The following is a 22,516-nucleotide window of genomic DNA, read 5'->3' on the forward strand; positions in this document are numbered from 1 at the left end:
CAAAAATAATTATCAAAATGTTGAAAAAAAATTATTGTTCTAGAGCCCCCGATAGAACATTTCAAATTTAGTCTCAGATGAAGAGGAGTATCTAAGCATTCAATTAGTGAATATTCCAGCGATACTGATTTTTTTTTGTTTAAATATTGTTCTACCAGAGACACCGTGAAAAACTTTTGATTTTTTTTCTCGCGATTCAACCTTTAGCTACTTCGCAGTGCGTCCGTTCAGTCAGTCGATAGTGCTGATAGCAAGCATAACTAGCTGTAATCTTACAAACAGTGTATTGTTTGTGAAGGTCAAGTCTCACCTGAAAACGTTTCGAATAAAGATGGTGCAAACTTTAAGCGTAACCAGGCGTTTTCCTTGTTTTCTTAACTCGCACATTTTCAGTGCGGAAAAGCAAAATTCGCAATTTCACCCCCACGTACGTGGATGAAATCCTGTTAGTCTGGTGCGGTCTTGAATTTCCAATTAAGCTAACGATCTTTTTTTTTCGCATCAACTATAGCCGCACATCAAAGCAGGTATGACAATCTAGGAATTTGCTTCGAGCAAAAAAAGGAGCCGCAAGCGAATTTCCTCAGACTCGTTATCGATTTTTCTGCAGTTCTTCAGTGGCGACTTCTGCCCGACTTCACTAGATTGCCTTTTCCTGGATAAGAACATCGTGAACGGAATGAGCGTAAGTAAATGGTGGGTTGCCTGAGTCGTTGTCGTAAATCTTTTCGTGTTCCTAGACTCATTTCTTCCGGGGGGAATTAATAGGTGGGTACTGGTGGAAATCGCAGTTGCTGCACGTGATCGCAATGCCGACTGAGGTCGGTATGTGCGTGTTTCGGTGTAATTACCTTCACGTACGGTATCGTCTAGGAAGGGAGGGTTCGACGCTTGGTCCTTAACGAATAACAGGGTGATTTTATTTAGTAACCTCGTAGTTTTATGCAGGGGGGAAATTGGCCACCCACAAAACGTTCCTTCTGACGAGTAGTTTTCCTATTTTTTAACATCAATTCATATTTATGGTTATTCGTTTTGTTTGAATTCATGAATAGGGGTGAGGAAGGGCCTTCAGTACGCTGTAGTTTCTATTTGAAGCACATAATGATCGGCTCATATAATGAATGTCAAAGAATAATGACGTTGATGAGTATGTGCTTCTGCGAAGAAAGAAAAAAACAATTATCGTGTTGGTTGGGTTCAAAAACAGGTTATGCTAAATTTTATGAACCCAACCGACACTTATTACAACATCAGTACTGGAAATAATATCATTCATTCAACGGTTTGCGTTGAAATAAGATGCTCGTCGAAGACATTGTTTTAGGTTTTTAGGTTCCTCTGCTAACCGGAATCATTCGCAAGTCCGGTTAGTAAACAGAAATGAAGAACGAAAGGGGTAGAATGAAAAAAAAAAAACAAATACACCTAATTAATTAAAGCATCTTGTTTCAATGAAAGTATATTAACAATGAACATACTCTCGAATACACATTACACTCCTTCAGCCACTTTTGATTTAACTCCTGGCTCATCCCTATTTCCTCAAATGCGGCAGGGTTAAAGTTTACCTTTGATCTCTCAAGTCTGAACCCTGCTGTGTGGTAGGCATTTTTCCATCGGCGGTAGACGGAAGCGTATTCCCCAAGGACCGTGCTTCTGTCCCTCCTAAATTCAGACACACCTTTCGATTGTCGGAACAAGAGAAAGAAGAATAGGCACTTGCCTCAGTTGTGCACAATTTCAAGTGAATCTTCAGCCGAAAGTAAAGTGGGACACTATCCATCGTCGGAAGGTGGCGTTAGCGTAGGGAGTGGGCTGCTTGTAAAAATATTTGCTCTGATCTTAGCGCGACAAGGCAGGTTCCGGGTTTATTCTGGTAGACTGTGAAATTCCGCTTCGGCAACTGGATGTTAATCTCATTGGCAACAGAATGGCTCTACACCCAACAGGGTGCTGATGGTACGTACGTGACTGGGTGATTCCAGCGGGATCCGACTGTGTTCGTTGAAGAGCGCGTTCGGAGGTACCAGGGTTGATTGAAGGTCAAGCGTGAAAATAAATTGGATGGGTTATTTTCGAACCCTTTCCGCTGTTGATGAACATGGCAGCGGTAACAAGAAAAGTATGCAAATTGAATGAATGACACGCTTGAATGTGACGCACATTTTGTGTACATTCGATTCACGTGGATTTTCAATGGCTCGTAGAGGCTTTAAGTACGGGCACGTGCAGGGAGAGAAAACGAACGAGAATGATCGATGGCTCTAAAAAATTCTTGACGATTCTATTTCTTAAACGAATAAAATTATTCAAATGCTCAGAAAGGACGAAGTATACTCGTATACGTGTAGTTAAAATGCACACCAAACAGACGGGTGATTAATATCAGAAACATAACCAAAATGAAGTAGAATACACATTAGGCTGTTAATATGAATACTGAGATTTTAACTATCTTCTGAAAGGTTGTATTAAAACCAATTATTTCGATCTTTCTAATAACGGGATACGAACATATTCAAACATATTCTTCGGATTCTCATATCGTCACTGTTGTGCGATTTTATGATATGCACCATTTAGCATCTTTCGACAAAATTCGATTTTTAAAGTTTGAGATTCAATATCTTGAAACTTATAAATCATAGCAAAAATTTAGAGAAGACAATTCATGCTTCTACCTGTTCTGTGGTAATTTCTCAATTATTACAAAGATCGGTAGTCGGGGATTTGTGCCTTGTGGTGTGTTTTCATTATTTCCTGAGCGGAAGGAGGCGTGGGGAAGTAGAATCGGAAGGGTGAGAAAAATAACAGCACCAATACAAAAACAAACAACAGGTAAACTAAACTCACGAGTAGTTCAACTCGCCTGCGAGTAAGCCCAAAGCTCTTTATCACATTGGATAAGAAACTTTAGTATGTCTCTAAGTTTCAGTCGTCCAAACATGGTTTCGTCTATATAAGGACGGACGAAAACTCGAAATCGCAATTGCGCTACGGCTGGACAGTTGCATATCAGATGATATGAGGTTCCGTAGTCGGATTCACAAAGATCACATGAAAAAGACTTAGCGCGCTGAATAGTTGCCATGTAATAATTGAGTTTGCAGTGGCCGGTTAAAGTCCTGGGGCGATATTATGGAACCATTTCGAATCGACTTTTTCATACAAGCTTGCATACAAACAACCTTTCGTTTCGAGATGCGCAATGCCACCCCTGGTCAGCATGCCGCAGTGAAGCTTCGAAAAATGTAGGAGATTTTTCGAAATCACTGGGCACGGTTGTTCTAGAAACTCCTTTGTTTGGTGACACGTTTGTAGATTTCACCAATTATTGCGGTGCTGGGACGAAGCCCAGGACCGTATTTTTTCCCTTATCCAACTTGTCAAAATTGGCAGGCGGACTCAGGACCAGCGTAGTCAATCGCTGAACCTGCCCTGGCCAATCCGTCAGCCCATTCATTCCCAGTAATACCGGAATGTCCGGGCACCCAGACAAGGTAAATAGTGTTGACAATGTCTGAGCTAAGGGCCTTGATTGCAGCCTAACTATCAGAGCAGAAGTTTATAACTCTGCCGGACAAATTCAGTCGAAGGGCCGATTGTACCCCGCACATAATCGCAAAGATTTCTGCTTGGAATACAGTACAGTATCTACATAGTGAGTGAGATTGTTCCAATCTCATTTCACGACAGTAGACACCAGCACCAGCACGTCCCTCCAACAGAGAACCGTCAGTGTAACAGACCACTTACGTTTGTTGTTGTCTTTCCATATAGCCAGACAACCATTCCTCTCGAGGGAGAATCTTCACATGGAATGTACTGTAAGGAAAACTACATGTGAGTGTAATATCGCTGGGAGCAATAATATCTTCACCCCATGTAACCATTTGTGACCACAATCGTGTATGACTGGTAGCAGGATCAGCATGGTTGCTGGTTCCAAAGCCCAGTAACCTGCAGTCTGTATGCACATGATAGTGCTTCTTGTTTGAGGTGTATGTGTAATGGTTTGATATTTAGAAGTGCCTCAAGAGCAGTAGTCGGAGTTACGGTGAAAGCACCAGTCAAAGCCATGAGCGCCATTCTTTGTAGATGGTTTAGCTTTGACTGAACTGTCATCACCTCTCCCCTCGGCCACCACACAAGACATCCGTATGACAGTATTGGACGTACAATTGTCCTGTGAATCCAATAGATGTATTTGGGTTTGAGACCCCAGGTCCTTCCAAAAGCTCGTCTGCACTGCCCGAAAGCTATGCACGCTTTCTTGACTCTGAACTCAATGTGAGCAGACCAATTCAGTTTGCAATCCAATATAACTCCAACGTATTTGACTTGATCTGCACACAGTAGCTCAGAATCAAAGAACTGCAAGGGACGAACCCCAATTGTTATTCGCTTCTTCGTGAAAAGAACATTGAAGTTTTGGTTGGGTAAACTGATAATTTAATTTGTCGACACCACTGTTCGACAGCCCTTAATGCTTGTTGCATTAAGTCAAAGATTGTTCCGATGCAAAGTCCTGTAATTAGTATTTGGTAATCGTCAGCAAACCCGTAGGTTGGAAATCCAAGCTCATTGAGTTTCTTCAACAAGTGTCACACTGTGGAGTTGTGTGGAATAGACATTCTCATCACAACACGGAGGAAATATATTTTATGCTTCTGGTTGCACTGCCAAAACGAACGCTCAAGAGCGAAACATAAAACTTAATGAAACCATACAACTATGGTCGTCACTCTCGCACACAAATACTATTGAAGCAGCAAGCCGCAGCTCATCCAACCGCACAAACTTATAATAATTATCACTTTTCGTAGTGCTTCGAAACGCTCCGCATCATAGCCACGAGATCTGCTGTCCAACACTCAGCGTAAATCAGCGTGATTGGAAAAAATTTAATCGAAGTCAAGGTAAATTATCTTTCATTGTGCCGAGAACGACGCTCTTAACTCACGAAAATGCACTCCATGCAGAGATCGCGCACAAGCACGCGAAGGAACCAAAAGCCGCTACAAAAACGCCAGCACAAGCGTCGGTTGAGCCACCATTTTGCTACCACGAGACGCTATTCCGCAGCAACATATCACTGGAGCTCAAACAGAGTAACCACGACGCACGGTTCCCGAACAAGGCTCTCCACCAGAGGTAAAGCTGCCATCATAAACTCAATAATTATTCACTCATCGACATATTTCTAGAGCCTTTTAAGACGTGCTTCTGAATAGCGTACGCCTCCATATTGTACGATCTCATCGGCGCTCCCCGGCATTACCTTGCCTGTTATCACCAATGTGCAGAGAGCCGAGCAATCCAGGCATTTAACCTCACTAGGTGTTGCAGTGCAAAAGAAGATGCAATAGTGTCGGTGAGAGAGCTTCGACCGGCAAGGCAAAATCACTGCGGAGAAGAAGTACGCCTGCCCACGGTCGCGAGCTGATTGTCAGACGATACGAGTGACGAGTTTGCGGGCATTGGGTATCAGCCGTCAGCCGAAGGCGTGCTTGTGTAGAAAAACAGTGACCCGAAAAGACAGTACGTAGCAAGTGTTATCATTGTATTAAGACCGCGCCACGCGGGAGTGTGAGCAGAGGGGGTGAGACAGAGGGACTTTCTATCATCGACGGCGGGTCTCCGAATTGTGTGTGTGAGTTGTGGCACGGTGCAATTGCGGCAGAAGAAACGAGCGACCCGTATTAGTGTTCCATCAGCACATTCGAAACACCGAGCGCTCAGAAGCGAGTGATCGAGTACAGTCGTATCGACGATGGTGGTGAATCATCAGAGGGGCCCCTCTACGTCACGTCGAAGTTCGTCCGCTTATAACAGTAGTCACCGGAGACAGCAAGTGTGAAGCAGGAAAGTTAGATAGGGCAAGATAGAAAATGTATTTAGGACAACGGGCACAATATACAAGATGTTAACATGATTTATTTTTTGAATGCTTATTGGCTGCCCGAGTATCTCATTGACACTAAATGCGCTTTAGCCGGGCGAGAAGACAAAGGGAAGCAGATCTCGTCCACCCAATGAGTTGAGCATGGCTTATTTTCACAGTCTATGGTGTTTACTTGATTTTTATTGTTAATTTTATTGGTTTTCAATCCAACCAGTGCCAGTATATGGACAAAGAGGAAGAAGTGTAACACAAGCCATCGGCAACCAAGTTCCATAACAAAGGTGACAGAACGCCACCCTGAGGACAACCGCAAATACTCAACTTCCGCATATCAGCCTGTCGCAGTGACGAGCAAAGTATGCGGTCACTAAGCATTGCGTTTATCCAACCCGAGATACATGCAGATATCTCATGACCGCGCATCGCTTCCAGAATAGACTGGAAGGATACATTGTCAAAAGCACCCTCAATATCTAGGAATACAGCCAAGCTAGATTGCTTGAGCAAGAAGGCTTTCTCAATGTTGTAAACAGCATCGTGAAGCAGAGTGGTGGTGGATTTCCCACACTGATATGCATGTTGCATTTTGTGCAGTGGATATTCAACTAAACTCACGTTCCTGATGTGATGATCGATTATCCGTGCCAAAGCTTTAAGAAGAAAGGAACTTAAGCTGATAGGCCTAAAACTCTTGGCTTCTTCATAGCTTGAGCGCCCCCATTTGGGAATATATCTAACAGTTATTTCACACCATGCTTTCGGAATATACCCGGTAGCAAGACTTGAAAGCATGATCTTTTTCAAGGCATGTTTGAGAATATCAAATCCGCAGTAGCACGGGAAGTATTCCATCTTTTCCGGGTGATTTGTGTGGAGCAAAGCTGGCAACTGCTCCCTTGACCGATTCAGTGGAAACCATTGAGCGTGCTAACGCCTACGAGTCCGAATCACCAGAATGAGATCTGTGAAAATTTTTCAGCTCCGGATCGAAACACCATCTCTGTTTTTAAGGAGTTCATCTGAAAATCATTTGATTTCAAGAGAATTTTATTTATCCTGCTAGCCTCGTTCAAACAAGAGACATTAGTGCATAGGTTTTCAGGAATCAGAATATATTCGCTCAAATGGCACGTTCCCTGTATGTAGTCGGGGATTTGTGCCTTGCCTAGGTTTTGCCAGCAAGCCCGCTCTGCAGATCTGAGACATTTCTTATATGCACTACGAGCTGACCTGAAAGCCCTGGAATCATCACACTGACGTCGATTCCTAGCTCTTCTCATATCCTTCTTCATTCTTTCAAGCTCAGCCCATCATCACGGGGTTCTTCGTATGATGCTACTATGAATGAATTTGTCGTATCCAAGACGTCATCCGAGTCGTCTAGTTGACTAATTGTTGGAAAATATCCATGAAATGTAGTCGCCAAGTTTTCCAAAAAGAGGTCCCAGTTTGTAGATTTAGGGTTACGATATGTTTGCTAGTTTGTTTTTTACATTTAATTTAGATTTTCTATTAATCAGAGGATATAGCCGTGATTCAAACAGCTACGCGGCACCTCTATTTATGCGGAGCGTGTCAGTGTGTGCAAATGCCAACGTTGTCGAAAATCTATAGCGTCTACCGCTTATACGGTCTTGTTGCTCGCATGGAAAAAAGCAACTGATTCAAGCAGGCACGCCTCGCCTCTATTTATGACTTTTCGTGTTTTTTTATTTTAATTATAGAGGCTTTAACCTTAGGGTCATTTGCCTCTTTTTGGGTTAGAGAAATCTCTTTTTGGAAAAATCCATATGCCTATGTGCGGGGGGAGGGGGTGTTGGGAACCGAGCTCAAGTGAGCTGCGTTCAAGGAAATCGATTTACCAACTACGCTATGCCCGTTCACACTTTTCGTGTTTGATTGAGCCACTAAGGTACTTCCTATTAACCCTCTAGTTCCCAACACCGCCTCTAGGCGGTCTCTATAAAAATCCTTATAATACTACTAAAACATAATTGTATACTGTCATCCGCACTAGCATTTCTTCACAACGCTCACTCCTTTCGTACACACACATTTTTTTGAATATTCGTAGCTTTCTGTCAAAGGCAATTGAAGCTCAAAGTAGAAAACTCGAGGAAAATGTGGAAAAAAAACTATTTTGTGCTTAGTGGTAATCTCCATTAAACAAGTTTTAACTATTTTTGGAAATTTCAACAACTAAAAAAATATTTTTGAGTAGCCTGTTACTAGCATTTCACTGTAGATGTGAATTGGTTTAGTGGAATAATTCGGAAGTTTGGCTTTTTGGTAAAACACTGGCGGTGTTGGGCACCTGAGCGAAAAGAATTTTCAGTCTTTAGTGATTACTTATTGTACTGAAACTAGCATTATGTGCAATTTTAACTGGAAAAAGTTTGTTTTAAAAACTATGAGTGAATGCTGCTGTTAGAATATGGATGTCCATATCTTTTAATAATATTTAGAAGAGTCTGGGGCTAGCTGGCGAAATTTTCGTCTTCTTTTGTATTAGACATATGGCGCTGTCTCTAGTTCTACACTTCAAGTACTCTGTAATACATTTTCCAATGTGTTTATGTTGCATTACATTCTATTTCGTACACGTTGTAAGCGATATTGAGTTTTCGAGCGTATTAGAGTGAAGAGCCTATTTCAGTCGTATTACGGAGGGTGTCTCACCATTTTATTAATTACTTGGAAAACAATTTATGCAATGCGTATGAATTGGCACCAATATCTTTGCTTTCTTCTTATGAACCATTATGATAACAAAAATCACCTTACCATTTGAACCAATGCCTTGAATAAAGATGGCTAACGCCACTTTAACCAATGGATTCACATTGTTAGGGCGAAAATTGGCTTATTACTCTAGGTGAAGTTTTTAAATTTAAGCATTTTTGTTATTTAGGGCGAGTTCAAAGCTATTCCACGAATGGCTAGAGCTTTCGTTAGCGCGCGAAAAGAGCTTTCCCTAGCCGTAACCACAAACAAAATTTGTTTTTTTTTGTTTGTTTACTTCGGAATTTTACCTGTTGAATTTCGAAAATTCGCTTCTGAATACGAAGTGTGCGCCGAATTTAAAATGTCGAAACATTGAGGCTGAAAAATAAGAACAAGTATTTTGCAGTTTATTGAAAAGACATCTCTAGCGATATATACTTTATCATCAAAAGTGGTCAGAGCGCATCATTGTTCGTATAGTCTTAAGTTGGCGAGATTTCCGCATCACATATTTAAAATTCTGTGATGCAGCCAACAGTCTGCTCTTTTATGCAACGCATTCTCTTTTACACGATCTTCTTAAATTCAAAAGATAAAACATGATAAGTGAAACTATCGCCAGCAGACCCTGAACTTCCCTAGTATAAATTAGAAGTGATTAATTAAACAACCAAAGCACTAGAGAAATACTCATTACAGTTTAGGTAATTTGCGTTCCGATGAGGTCCAAAATATAAGCAACTATCTGTATTCGCTTATGTTGAAGTAACTAAAAGAATTTTTTTATGTTTTTTTCCGCCCAGGTGCCCAAGACCGCCTCTAGGCGGCGTACTTATTTTACGGTTTTAAGGGGTTATACACAAAGTTGGAACTCAAAAAATCGAAAAAAAACCTGTTTTAATCCACCTAGCGGTGCAATTGTGCCTTTCGCATTTCTCTAAACTATGGCACGGAGGCTTTTTATGTTCAACATAATCGTGGAAATGTCCATTACATTCTTAGTACACTTTGCACTTATACACAATGGCATGCCAGCCACGAACTTGATGAGCTACGTGCCGACGGTGAAACACTTGAAACAAAAAAATATCATACTCCATTAGCCTAATCAGCATTAGATCAATGTTATCTGCTTGCTAACTCATTTTGTCATGCGGGGGTGGGTATGTGAAAGTCCCATGAACGAACGACTCCCCAGCTTAAATTGGTATGCTTTGTGATATAGTGGTGGTTTAAAGATGATGGGGTTGAAAGGGAGGGGTATGAGGGCTGGATGGGGTGGTGGTCTGAGGGGTGATTTAAGGAGATTTTTAAAGGAGGGGCGCGAACAGTAGAGGGGGGGGGGTGTAACCCCTCTCCGTAAACCATCAACTACGCCCCTGTTAAAATCCAGAAACCCTAAACGAGTCGAAAAAAAAATTTGGCCCTCCGGCCCGGGATTAGGTTGACGTTTTTCAGAGTGATTGCATAACCTTTCTATATGAGAAAGGCAAAAATGTGCCAAAATCCAAAAAAGTGAATCGTAGTCAAATTTTTTTTCGAGTTTGCATCAAATCTCGACGTTTCATGCACCTTGAACACATTTAGCATCAAAAATAAAAATTCTATTTTTAATTTTTCCTATAGTTTTTATGAGAAATTTCTGTGTGGCCGCACTCTGAAACCCGCAATTCCGGAACCAGAATTCCGATCGATCCAAAATTCAATAGCAGCCGATGGGAAGGTTGCACCTTTCATTTGAGACTAAGTTTGGGCAAATCGGTCCAGCCATCTCTGAGAAAAATGAGTGACATTATTTGACACATACGCACATACATACACACACACATACACACACATACATACACATGCATACATACACACACATACAGACTTTTTCCGATCTCGACGAACTGAGTCGAATGGGATATGACACTCGGCCCTCCGGGCCGGGATTAGGTTGACGTTTTTCAGAGTGATTGCATAACCTTTCTATATGAGAAAGGCAAAAAATTATTGAATATTCTGAAAGTACATACTTTTGAAAATATCTGTGCGAAATTTCATCAAGATCGGAGCACCAGATTTCAAACTACTTCCGTTCGCAGCGCGTAGGAATTTCTGCGAATGAAGGTAACACAAAACTTTAAACGCAATTCCCAAGTAACAATTGCTACAAGTGCAATCTAAATTTTATGAGTGGCTAAAAACTATCTTAAAACCTTAATTGTTACTAAGGTTATCTCGGAACTAAGCTTTTTGAAAAGTACCATTGCGGTGAACGTGATATCTCAAAAACCATTCATCCGATTTTCATAAAGTTTTTTTTGAATTGTTTGTATTTACATTCTCGCATACTTGAACGGCTCCTTTCATCCAATTTTTTTCGATTCTTTGCAATGGATTTTTGATTAAATTTTTTAAAACCACAAAACTCAATTTTGTGGTCCACGTGAAGAAAAAAAATGTATTGGGAAATCGATCCGTTTAAGTACACCACAATACATTTTTCCATACAGCTTGGAGAGCGTTCACCGCAAACCTCTGCCAAAATAACACGCTTCGGGGGATAGGCCATAACTCCGCCAACCTTCAATATTTTTTTTAATTCAACTTGTTATTTTGAGCTTTGATAGTACTACTAACGAACTGTCTTTCGCTTTTGCAAATAAAATTTGCATAAAACACTTTAAAAAATCACGAACCTAGCTCAAGTTTTCGTCACAACTTTGTATATAACCCCTTAATGAAAAATCCATTACTTACAAGAATTATCAACATTATTTTCGTTTTTCTCATCACGAAGCCCACCTACAAAAGTTTTTTCAAGCCAAAAAAAATTTGGGCACTAGAGGGTTAACGTCTCTGCCTGAGAAATCTGCCTCACGAATGACAATTTTCCATTTTGTTGGTGAACTTTTCAATTTTATCGATTCTCAAAAGACTACTTTTACTGCAAAGATTTTAAATTATTATCAATAATTAAACTAGACGTTTCTAAATCGCTTGGTGTATAAATGATTAAAATCTATCTAGTAATAGCGGAGTTATAAGCGTGCAAACCTTACATAGTTTCGTTACATAGGGATATTTTAGATTTTAGAATGACACCTAGCCCCAGATAGTAGAGTAAGACATTTTTAATTTCAAAAAATCGTCAAATGCAGAGCATATTAGCAAATTCAATCCGAAGAAGAAAGTGTGGTACATCGATCTTTACGAATGTGTGCCCGGGTACATGCGTTGCAGATTTCGATTTTTTTAAATGGTCCAAAATTTCGAGTGGATAATTTACCCACTCGGTTATTTTCGAGCGGGTAGTACTTCCCATACTACCCACGTTATCCTCTGGCTCTGTCAGTGGCTCACTACTGCGTCCTATACACGTTTGCTTAATGCACTTTCGTAATATTTTGGTTCATCTGACATAGCTGTTAGAACTATGACATGGATTGACGACATATTAAAATCAAATTCAATCGTTAATTATCCGGAAATCATTTTATTGGCTCTCTAAACGTGTTATCGCTGATACTCGAAGACAACTTTACTACAGTTTCTGATTCTGATCGACGTGCCCGACTGCTGAAAGGTTGACATAAAACCACTTAAGCGCTTGGCAACCACATAACGTCCTGCTGATGTCTTTTAAGATTATCACTTTTTATTATCGAGCAGTAATGGAATCATCCTATTTTTTCTTTGGCGATAGCGTAAAATTTTCTCTAACAAAAAATCTACTTCAATTGTTCGGTCTTGTTTGCAAAAGTTCTGGTGCAGGAAAACTACCATTCAGTTGTACTACATGTTAGGGCATTAGCGTGAATTTTTTCGCCTTGCACTTCCGAGAAAGATAGTCGAGAACATAAAGTCATTATTCTGAATACGTGTAGGTCCAATACGAATCCTGCTTTGCCAATGGAATCCTAAATCCCCGTTGAGCAGCGGTTCCTACAAATATATCGATTCATCACAGCTCTGGCGGTTGCCGAAGAAAGAAAAAGAAAAGCCAAACAGAGGGTTTCGGGAACAAAGGAAATGTGTCGTTTTTCTCCCCGGATTGAATTTTTCCGGAGCTTCGCTTTTTGTTAAGGCTTTTCCAGTTCCCTTTTGTCTGGTCGATTTCTTTCGCACCCTGTTCAGTCTCTTATCCAATTGAACTGATTACCAGCTTAGTTTGGCAGTAGGAATGGAACTCGGAAAGGAGGGAGGTTACTGGAGTGTTTTTTCCCTAACTGTACATTGGAAGGAGGGATTAGAGTCTTGCTAAAATTAGGCCTGTGATTCAGTGGCGTAGCCAAGGGGGGTTTTGGGGGTTAAAACCCCCTCCAAACCAAAATATTTGAATTGAAGAAAAAAAGTTTGATGCTGACTAGTGTATTAAATATTCAAATAATTATTTTCCAGTTTATTATCCGTTCATTACATTGAGAACCTAATGTTTTAAACGTTATGGCGACTTTTTGTAAATTGTGTAACTAATATTTTAGTGAGGATCCTATAGTTGATAAATCATGTAAATATCAAGCAAAATAGCTCAATGAAAACGCCTACATAGAAACTAACGAAAAATGGCGTTTACGCTTGTTTCTAACAGGTCAGAATAGGTTTTTATGTGCATTTGATTTTATTGGGTTATCACTTATATAAAGTGCCACTAGCTAGGATTGGTAATAAAAAAATGGAAAAATTTTCACGCTTTTCGCTATTTATGGTGTACATTTGGGTATCGAATTGAATGGCGCCAAGATTCCATAATTTGGAAACCATCAGCTTTTGGAGGTTTAGTATTTAGCAGCATAATTTTGTTGATTAATTTTTCCAGTTGGATGCATTACTAATTCCAATCAAATTTAGTTCGAAACTTAGTGTCTTCAGTAAAGTTTTCAACAATATTATTGCAAATAGCTTGGTTCAAGATATGAATGCAACCCGTATTTGTGCTTTATAGGCCATATTGCACTACGAATTCCCTTACTAACGGTTATAGGCGGCAACAAAGAATTTGAAAGAACACCTTGTAGATGAAGTTTACTATCCTAGCATGCAAAAGTGACTTCAACGCCACTTTGGTCAAATTTAATTTTTTCATATTTTTAAGTTCACTACGGAAATTCACATCTTTCAGTGCAAACGACATCAAATAAAAATAAAAAATAACTTGTTGAAATGCGAAAAGCAAAGTGGCCTATCAGGATGTTTATGTCACCGATGACGAGCTTAACATTCCGCCATAGGCAGCTATCATAGACATGCTCCAGCTGCACATAAAATGCATCCTTTTCGGCTTCGTGAGGTCAGTGCACATTAATAATGCTCTAGTCGAAGAAATGGCCTTTGATCCACACTACACACATCCTTTCGCCTGCCACTTGATCACGCGTTGCCCAGCTCTTGTGCCGTCGCTCGATCCCCGCATTTCCACACCTTCTGCTCCGTCAAGCTCTTCCAATGCTACGGTTTCGAAGTTGCGAGTTTTCAGCTCATCCTTTTCTGCTTGATTGTTAGTAAAGTGGTGTTTTTGGGCCACTCGTTGAACTTGACCTATCGTGTCTCGTAGCCCGTCACCCAACATAACTGACACCTGCGACAGGTATTTAGTTCTGCCTACGGTAGGGTTATAGCGCCCATGCCACCCCACCCCATTTCGCTATTACTGCAGAACGCGGTAGTACCCAGTCGATCGCGGCCTACAGATTAAATGTCATCAATAGACCCGCAAACATTTTTGAAAAATCTAAGATTTTCGTCAAAACCCCCTCCAAACCAAATTTCTGGCTACGCCACTGCTGTGATTTGTATGCAAATGTTTGATTTTGATCGGGACCAGTTAGTGATTTGCTTACGAAATTAATGATGATTGATGTAAACATACAAAAAAGATTTGTATAAAATTTACAAATTGCGGAAAGTTACGATAAAATAAAAAAAACCATTCTGATTGATTTGGGCGGTGACACCAAAAAAATTTAACTTGTTCCACAGGGCTTATGCGGAAATTTTTTCTCAATATTGTGCTTATGGAATGGGGTCAGGAAAGATGAGGATTTAGGAATAGGGATATCGACGGCGCAAAAACAAAAAGTTAACAGAAGTGCTTTCACCTCTGGATGAGTTAGAAATACTACTTCTTAACGCAATAAGGTATATATCAACCATCGAGAAGATATTTACGTGTTCCCCATTATTACAACGTAATTTAACAAAAAAGTCAAACTATATCCGATGTGCTCATAACTGAATAAAAAGTGTAAGTAGTGTACTATTCTTTTCCAAGGGATTGAAACGGAGCCAAACTGTCAAATGCCTATAGGTATATATGCCAATTCAGTCGCTACGGTTTTTCGAGCTGATTTAAAAAAATCTTTTTTGATCCCTCAAACGTCAGACATCGCAACACATCACAATCCCAAATTTACAAACCGAAACCCCGCAAACGTGACCTGGTTTTATGGCATAATCAAATTATGAATTCTTTTGTCCTTAGCTTATTAGCCAACTGATGCATAATACTGTCAGAGCAGAGAGTTAGATATGGCACGTCTCTCCTCCAAGATCGTGCATATGTTGGGCGATTTTCTACTTTGAGTATATGAAGATGTGTGCTACTTAGATATTGCATCAATTAGAAACCTCCTCGATCTATATGTGTTGCCCCAAATAATATAACAATATAAGTAATTGTAAATTGATAATGACAGTTCAGACATCGCGAGCTGTCAGCACAGATATTAGACAGACGATGATAGCACTTTACGACTTTACGTAAGCATAGATGCACGAGGTATTCCACGTGGAAGTGTTTAGGGAAATGGCATCGAAGAAAGACACTCCGCATGAGATGGACACCCTCAGAGATTTAGTATAAATCATGTAATTTGTCATATTATTGTAGTTTGCAAAACACAGTTTAGCTACTGACAGTACACAAACTCTTCTGGCTATCTGTCAGAATACCAACAAAAACAATAAAAATTGAAGAGCCATTTAAATGCTTCCATGTGGTGTTTCTACTCAGATAAAAAAAATCATGTAAAATTACGCTAACTATACTGCACATAAAGGGAACGCAATCAATAATGTAAAATTATGAATGTGTGAATAATTTTACATTAGCCACAAATCATATTGTAAATAACTATGTATGTATTAGTGACTATATCGACATAAAAAATATTCTGGAAAAAAGTACCAATAGTTGAACCGACACCCCTCACCAATGCCAACCCCTTTACTGACTGTGCTAAAGCTAAAGGGTTTTTTGTTGTTTTTATTTCATATTTTCAAATATAAAAAACGTAGTTTATGTGATTAATAGCAACAATCAAATCCATCAATATCAACATTCAAGAAAAATATACCAAGTCAGCAAGTAACTGGATAACCCCAGTTCGCAACAGTGACCATGCTATAGTATATCACAGATTAACCCTCTGCAAGCACACGAAAAAAAAGCAATTATGTTTTGTTCAGTATCGGGCCGGGACATAATTTGTTACTGTTGTTACACCCTTTCTTATGCAACAGAGAACAGCAGTAAAAGCAAAAAAAAAATCCAAAGGTGTCGCGACTTATCGCAAATAGCTATCCTCCCACACGTGCTTACGACGGCCCTTCAGAAACTGACATAAGGAATCCTTACAGACAAAGGCTTGTGTGTCTGTGTCTAAGTCACACCGCAGAACAATTCGAGCCGTCCAAATAAATTGTCGCTGAGATTAGGGATTCTCGAGGATTAGCAATAATCGTTGCATTGTATTCGATACCCGATAAGGAGAGGGCGGCCGGGCAAGCAGATTGAGATCTGCAACAAATTTCGTCGTCGGAGGGTCGTTTGCTTCGGAGCGAAATATTTGGCTGACCAATATATTGCGATTTCATCACCCGGGAACGTGTCAATTGGGGTTCCAGTTAATAAAAACCGAGCAGCCTTCAAATAAATCATTTCCTTCCTGGCATCAACCGTGGAGAGTAAGAGCGGGAGGCGGATAAATGGGGCAAATACGCTTCCTTACTTTGGTACCAAATCAACCACGACGGGTGTATAAACGAGATGCCTTGTTCGTTATAGGGGGAAAATGAGGGATGCAGCTTTTATTCATGCATGGCACACAGCATCCCGGTTGATCTTTTCCGTCTAGTATTCCAACAATAGGAAGCCCTAGATGTATACCAAAGTTGGTACATGGCAAATGATTTAATGAACATGATGTTGATCAATATCAAACCAAGGCCGAAGCGAGTACGAACTTGGGGAGAAGACTGGGGAACGGTGCAGCCATTAATGAAGATATAAAAACATTAGCTGATATAAATTTTTCCTCTGGTCGTGATTCGGGGGATCAATCTCTGAGACGTGCTATGCGTGTGTCTGAAGTAGTAAAACCTGACGGATAAACATTTCCATTCATGGTAGTGAGTCTGCCCACAAGTAACGAGAAAAAGAAGGGTGGAAGAAGCCATAAGATCTTCCATCTGGGCGAACCTTTCCGTATAGAGGTTTCGTCTGAATAAAACATGAGAATTTGAGTATGTGGGGAGACAGAAAGGTAGGCAAAAATAAAGATATTAGCTTTAAGGTTCAAGTTACCTTTTTTAAGCATGTGTTAGAATTGAACGCTTGGTAGTGTGCGTAGGAAAATTTGTGTTCAGCTTTGCCACCGGATTATCCATTTAAACCTTTTTAAAACTCTAAAAGAAGAATATCAGTCGATTTATTAGATCATCACGATTCAATTCATGCAAAATACCTGCTGGAAAAACCATCGGCTTAGCTAAATGGTGCTTTTGAAAAAGTGGCTGTGATTTTTTCATTGCGCAGTTGTGTTGCGTACCCCAGCTCGGTGTGGTAGTGCGATAAAAAATCACAGCCACTTTTTCAAAAGCACCATTTAGCTAAGCCGATGGTTTTTCCAGCAGGTATTTTGCATGAATTGAATCGTGATGATCTAATAAATCGACTGATATTCTTCTTTTAGAGTTTTGAAAAGGTTTAAATGGATAATCTGGTGGCAAAGCTGAACACAATTTTTCTTACGCATACTAACCAAACCTTGAGGTAACTTGAGCCTTAATGCAATGCAAGAATTTCGCTTCAGTTTTTGGGGATGGTTTTGATTGAAATTCACCGAATTGATTGACGGCACAGAGTTTCGTAAAGGAAGCGTTTGAACATTTGCTTTTACATTCTAATCTATAGGGAAAGAACGGTCTCAGATTATAGAGTAAATCTAAAAGAGTGATGAAATTTTTATCAAATTCACCATTCACCATTTTATAATAGCACAAAGAAACATTTAACAATGAAAGCAACTTTTCTGAATTTCGTCGCTGTTGTGCTATCTCGTAACTAGCACCATTTGGCGTAAACTGAGTTAGATATTCCTTGTCTGAAAAAAGTTGTAGAGAGTGAAGTAGTCAAAATTTTGAAATTCTTCTTGGTTATTGAGATATGTAGAGCGAAAAACGTGCTGAGAAATATGAGTCAAACTCACTGAGTTTTTTGGTTGAAATAACTGTATCTTGGCGTTGGCTCAAGTTAAATTGATGTTTTAGATGTTTGGCATACAAGTATTGTGAGAAAAATGCAGTTTTAATTTTAACCGGGAAATCTTACATATTTGGCTACACTGTAACTAAAAAATAGAATTTTTCTAGATTCATTGACCGATTTCCTTCAAAATGCATCTTACTAATTATTCCTAGACCAAACGAAGTCGAAGATATGAATAAAAGATAACAATTAATAAATTATCTGTGTAGAAAATTTTCCATGCTCGATTATGACAGGACATACATATTTTGTCATCAATACACACTTATGACACGTGTGAGTGCGACCTTTACTTTTTTAGCTCAAACTCTCAACATAATCAACCGATCTTCTCAATAATTGAGAGATCAACAGAAAATAGGTAGAGCATCAATTGTCCTCTCTGAATTATTTCTAACTTTCATGTATAAGATATTTAATCTCAAATTTTAAAAATCGTTTTTCTCGAAATTTTGCTAAATGGCGCTTGTCATAAGCTTTGTTTATTTGTTGTACCTTCACCAACCCCTTGGCCACAATGTTGGTTGCTTAAATTGATTACAATTATGAATGTCTTCTTGACTGTCGAGCTTCTATTTTCGGCTAATCCGTCATAAATTAGACAGCGAAAACAACAATATTGCTTTTACTTCCAACGTTTCAATGGATTTATTCCACCTTTATCAAGGATTCTAAAAATGTATAGCTCTTGGTAGTTACTGAAGTACATAAATAATTTTACTTACAAAAACTTTGTTGGGTGTTTTCTTGTAAAGTGTAATGTTGTGGTAAAACATGAACTGTCCTAATGTATACGCGTCATCTAATAGCTATTTTGGTCAAGAATTGAAAATTTTTTATTCTGTGTTTAATTTGCTAAGATATATCTACTCACTGCTATTGTTCGCATATTCATGCACCTACTGTATTTTTTGAAATTTTTCTGCGTTTGAAACGATTCTGTTTCGCGGGTAGAGAACGAGGGAAAAAGCGCTATATTTGATCTGGTAACTGTACTGAACTTGACGGTTGTTGAGTGTTTGCTATAATCGTGCGTATGGTAGTATCGGTAGTGTAAGTGTTGTCAGTTTTATAGTTTCTATTATGTAGTGTTTGTAGAATTCCTGCATATATACAACTAAGTCCGTCGGTATCTGTGCGTTTGTTTACAGTTTTTTGCTGGTTGATGATATGACACATTTCCAATATAGGAAGAGCTGTCGTTCGGTTATGTTGATCGAGTATCTTCACCTTGTTTACATCGAAGTTATGATGATGTGTAATGCTGTGTTCGAGGAGAGCTGTTTTTTGTTTTAGTTCGACTATCTGGATGTCTTCACTGGTGTGTCCTGCTTCCCTGAGTTAGTTGAGCTTTTTTATGTTTGAGCGGTGTGCAGCTATCCTTGTTTTAAGCTGGTTAGAAGTCATGCCCACATATGATGATGAGCAGTTTTGGCATGGTATGCTGTATATGACATTGCTCAAATTATCCTGCGGTATGCTATCTTTGACCTTGCTGAAAAGATTTGCTACTGTTTTGATGTTGCGAAAAGCTAGTGAGACATCCGGGTAGCCCCTTTTTAGGGTTTTTGCTATTTTATGCGACAATGACGGTATGTTTGGAAGTGACCGGTAAGTATGTTTTAGGTTTTCATCAGGATTGGGAAGTTGTGTGGTAGGTATTGCGCGTGTTTTGTTATTGTGAATCAATCTGTTTCGCAGCGACTTTGGGTAGTCGTTTTGTTTTAGATATTTGTCCATGATTTGGATTTGCTCCGGTCTGTTGAGATTGGTAGATAGTTTTTCCACTCTGCTGACAAAGTTTTTTGCCACGTTGATTTTTTACTGGTATGAATGGTATGCGTGGAAGTTAAGAAAACGTCCACTTGCTATGGGTTTGGAATACCACTCAGTGCGTATCTCTTGGTTTATGTACTTCAGTAACTACCAAGAGCTATACATTTTTAGAATCCTTGATAAAGGTGGAATAAATCCATTGAAACGTTGGAAGTAAAAGCAATATTGTTGTTTTCGCTGTCTAATTTATGACGGATTAGCCGAAAAACTCCTCATAATAAATTGATTACATTTCAGTAATTATATTATTTGAGCTTTAATTGAACAGGGATCTTTAATTTGGAAAAATTGTGCCAGTTTTTCATATTTATTGATAGCAGGTGTCCTTACGAGTGCACTCATATCATTCTTAAACCTTAATTATTCTTTTCTGATTTTTAAATTTGACGTATCTGCAAATATCTCGTTCGCCTCATTGTTAACCGGGACAGCACCCACACAGCATGATCTGGTACTTTGTCAATCCGCTAACAGCTGCCATCTAGAGCACTCTAGTTAGAGTGTGGCCAAGAGGCCATGACGTATCTAAACGAACATGGAATTTGACGTATAAACAATAGAAATACGTCAAATTTCATGTTCGTTTGGATACGTCATGGCCTCTTGGCCACACTCTAACTAGAGTGCTCTACTGCCATCCCAAGTTTCATCTGCAAACTATGGTAGATCTGATAAGGCAACCTATAGAGTCGTGCAAGTCGCATGGGTTTGGATGTGTTATTGTCCTAAAAGGAAACAAACTAAAAAATGTTTTTTTCAATAGTTTCGGGCCTAAAAATTGGAAAAGGACTGAGATATTAACTCACGGTACTAATCTGCATCAGAATATGCCTTAACCAGCACCCCCTAAAGCTCCCTATTCCTCGTCAGGTGGAAGTTAAAAGCCGTCGCCACACTGTCAAAAATACGCTGAAGTCCGGCAACCGCGCTCTGGCAACCATAGTTGATTCTCCTAAACGGAACTCCCAGAAGAGCTATTGCGTAGAGCTCGAACACGGGCTTGCAAATCCAGATGTCCGAGGGTTGTAAGACAAACTACCCTGGTAGACAGTAAGTTCGAGACTAACTGGGCTCCAGAGTTAGTCTCTCCTCCGGATGCCTAGGGTGTCGAGCTTTATTAACTGACAACGGTTCTCGTAGTTCGGCAGCTGAAATCTGTTTTGCCAAGGAAGAGGTCGGAGTACGAGCCGACGTTGAACGGCCTCGATTCTGTCAACGTCGTTGTGGTAGTACGGATTCCAAACAACAGAACAATACTCTAGTGTTGAGCGAACCAGCGCGTAATAGGGTGATTTTAAACAGTATACGTCCTAAAAGTTTTTCGATATTTGGAAGATGACCCTTAGCTGTCTTGATACCTTATTTGTATTTGTATTGTATTTGTATTTAAATATATCGTATCTTAAAATTCTCGAGTCAAATAAATGGTAGTCAAACCGAATCGGATGGCGTAGTGCTATGAAGAACACCTGAAGCCCTTCTTTAAACACCCCGGCACGCAATTAGTGAGGGCAAAAACTAACTCATTCAATGAGTTTCATCGTCGCACAATGCTTAGGGTGGAAGTTTTCCATGACTAAACTTTTTGTCGGCTCCGACAGCATAAGTCATTAAATTGACTTTACGCTTGTCCGGACATGCAGCAGACTCAGGTGATTCGCATTTAATGCCAAAAGATCCTGACTCCTGCGTTGCAGAAGACAAAGAGTTAAGTAGCCGGGAAACTCTAAGTTTGTTCATTGACCCTACTCCACGCGTTTCTAAACTTTCTTACTTCAAATCCTTGCTCTCCTTTGAGTCTTTGAGTACTATGGCTCTTCATATTTGCAAAATACTTCACCTTTCAGTCCCTTGCTGATTATATGTCGTTACAATATAAAAAAATCAATACGAATGTAAACATACAATGCTTGAATCAAAAATTTGATTGAAAATTAACCTAATTTCAATGTACTCAATTAGAGTATCAAAAAGCATATGATTTTACAATTTCATTCGTGTGATATGTCATTTATTTTACAGCAATATTGGATTAAAAATACATAAAAGCGCATTGGTTTTCCGTTCAATGAAACTGTAATTTTCAATCAACTTGTAAAATTGTAATAAAATTCGTTGAAGAAAGCACGACGAGTCCTGTGTAGTTGTGGTGGAACTTAATTTTACATTTATATTCATGCCTCAAATATGTGCTTGAAAGTAAATTTAAAATTACAAAATATTTTTTTCTGTGTACTTTTGCTCATTACCGTTTACCGTAAATACTCAACCACTCATTTAACGTAGTTAGCGTGTATTAGAGGGTTTTTGGGAACGATATAAATAAAACAAATGCATTATTTTTTTTATCCCTACCGGTACTGTTTCGCTAGTAATGGGCAATGAGGTATATATATATATATATATATATATATATATATATAGATGTGGCAGACCACACGGTTTGCTAGTGTTGGCAACCAAAAATATGTAAAGAATCTTCAAGCACAACGGGTCGACGTCATAGCGTTCACACG

The 22,516-nt window shown here is 39.4% G+C and overlaps 2 protein-coding genes across 3 annotated transcripts in view; both read left to right on the forward strand.

Moving 5' to 3' along the window:
* Positions 1-22,516, forward strand: part of LOC131677770 (vesicular acetylcholine transporter) — a 78,821-nt gene that overhangs the window by 46,666 nt on the left and 9,639 nt on the right. The gene's annotated exons all lie outside the window — the stretch shown is intronic.
* LOC131677769 (choline O-acetyltransferase) overlaps positions 1-22,516 on the forward strand; it is a 178,255-nt gene that overhangs the window by 46,661 nt on the left and 109,078 nt on the right. The window lies entirely within an intron of this gene.

The sequence above is a fragment of the Topomyia yanbarensis genome, chromosome 1 (assembly GCF_030247195.1).
Source record: "Topomyia yanbarensis strain Yona2022 chromosome 1, ASM3024719v1, whole genome shotgun sequence".
Taxonomy (NCBI): Eukaryota; Metazoa; Arthropoda; class Insecta; order Diptera; family Culicidae; genus Topomyia; species Topomyia yanbarensis.